This window comes from Dasypus novemcinctus, chromosome 25 (genome assembly GCF_030445035.2).
Source record: "Dasypus novemcinctus isolate mDasNov1 chromosome 25, mDasNov1.1.hap2, whole genome shotgun sequence".
In the NCBI taxonomy this organism is placed as follows: Eukaryota; Metazoa; Chordata; class Mammalia; order Cingulata; family Dasypodidae; genus Dasypus; species Dasypus novemcinctus.
In genome coordinates this window covers 58,504,303-58,506,660 of record NC_080697.1, presented here as the reverse complement: position 1 = coordinate 58,506,660, position 2,358 = coordinate 58,504,303, and positions in this window count along the sequence as shown.

The window sequence follows — 2,358 nt, the reverse complement described above, 5'->3', positions numbered from 1 at the left end:
GTGTTTGGCCTGTGCTTATTTGTTTGTGTGACATGGCATATGGCTTTTCTCTGCTGTCCAATTTTATTGTGAATTCTGTCCTGAATGGTTTACATTAAGAGGATCCTGCCTTTGTTTCACAAAGATCCACAATTTGAGCATCAGACATCAGTTGTAAAAAAAACAGCAAAGAGACACTAACGGGTTAATTGGTTAGTTTGAATCTAAAGAATTCTAGACATTCAAAATGCTATTCAAAAGAGGCACATCACTATAAAATTTATGAAAATGTGGTTGTTGATTCAAAGGAAAGTTACATACAATAGACTACTTTTATAGATTTAATTAGTGGGAAGTCATTTATATATATGGATATTTTTCTTATTTTAAGCAAATTTGTTCACTATATACAACTTTTTCAATGTGTATAAATGGTATAGAGCAAAGTAAAGCCTTAGTGAATCGCAGGCAAAGAAAAATGAGAAGCGTTCTGAGTAGGAATGGCTGAGCAGCCTAATGGTTTCCTGTAATAAGCAGAGAGGAGAGCCCAGAAGCTGGTCACTGAGGTGACACAAATAACTAGTGAAATAGGGGGTCCCCCAAGACACAGAAAGATAACTGAGTGAGTCCAATGTCCTAGAAAGGATCTGGTCTCAACCCTCCATACTTTTGAAGATATTAATTCTATTAATTATAATAGCTCCTAGTAATTTTAATAAAATGCTAAGGGAAATATGCATGTGTTTATAATACCAATGAAGTAAGTCAGCATATCGTAATGACAATGACTTACAAAGCAACTCCCAAGCAAAACATAAAGAGCACCCTATCTGTGGGAAAGGCACATTTTCAATATTAAAAGTTAAATAAAAGGGAAGAGGCTGTGGCTTAATCACTTTGGCTGCCATCTACCATTTGGGAAGGTAGGCTCACCCACATGCTGCAGAGTGCTGCTGGCCCACAAGCACCATGGAGAGCTGACTCAGAAAGGTGAAGGAACAAAAATAATGGAGACAGGGAGACAAGTTAGAACACAGAGGAGCATGCAAGAAATGGACACAGAGAGCAGACAGCATACAAAAAGCCACAAGTGAGGGGGGGATATAAAAAAAGTTACATAAAAGGCAGTAATTTAAGAGTGCCATGACATGACAAAGGAAAACATATTTGTTATTGAAATTAATAATCAGTTCTTGGTGTTTGAATCATCTTAGAGACACAACCAAGCCCCAGAGTCAGCTATTTGACAACAAAAACTGCAACCTCATCTTGCCTCTTCTTGGGTCTGATAAGATTACAAAACCTCAGAAAGGAGGAAATTCAGGACAAATGAGAAAAAAGTTAAGTTCACTTTTGTACAGATTTGATGTAATGGTATTAATAAATTTGTTATTGTTCTTGAGTGTGTTTATCTGCCATTTAAGGTGTTAGAAGTTTTCAAAACAAATCAGGCATACTAAATTTACTATCTAATGTAAGTCCCTTAGGAGAATTTAAATATCAAATTTGTATCAATATTTCCCAAAATAAGTACTTTTGGTTTTCAAAAGTATTGGTTCAGCATTAAACTGTGCAAATAGTGGCTAGTGTTTTTTCCTGTGCACTGACGTCCTTCCAAGATGTACAATGAACTCCAGGCTGGTACTTCTGCTCTCACCGGAAGTCCCTTGATCAGACCTCCCTCCCATGCCAGGAGCCTCTTCTTGGCCTTTATGTTCCACTATTCTAAGTGTCCCAGTGTCCCTAAATGACCTTTACCTGTTCTTCAGAGAGGCTACAATCATGTCCCAGTTCCATCATTCTATACCACTTTCCACCACATTAAAGGTTTCTGAAATTCTACATGTGTCTTCTGTCTCCATGCAAATGCAATGCGATAGTGGTTTTGCTTTATTTTTAAAAATTTCTATAATTGCATAATACATACCATTTTAGGATCAAGGGCACACATTGATACAGTGAATATCCATTAATCACCTACATCATGTGAGGCATGGCACTGTCTTATAGCTGCCTATGAAACCACACCATGTGGTAGGAAGAATGGTGGTCTGGATTTGGGGGGTGAGGACATGGAGATGGGGTAAGATCTGGGCTTTCATCTGTAGGCCCATCTGTCTCCACAGCCAGTGGGCTCAGGAGCTACCCACCACCACTTCCAAAATGTGAAAAGTACCCTATTGTCCTTGAACACTTTTTTTTTGGATGTACTGGGGATTGAACCCAGGACCTTGTACTTGGGGAGCAGGTGCTCAACCACTTGAGCTACATCTTGTCCCCCACATTCTACTTCTTCACCTTGAAACTCACTTTTGACTGATGATCTTGCCATCTAAGGCTCAGAGCAAATAAAAGACATCAGATGGGAACTTCACAGAC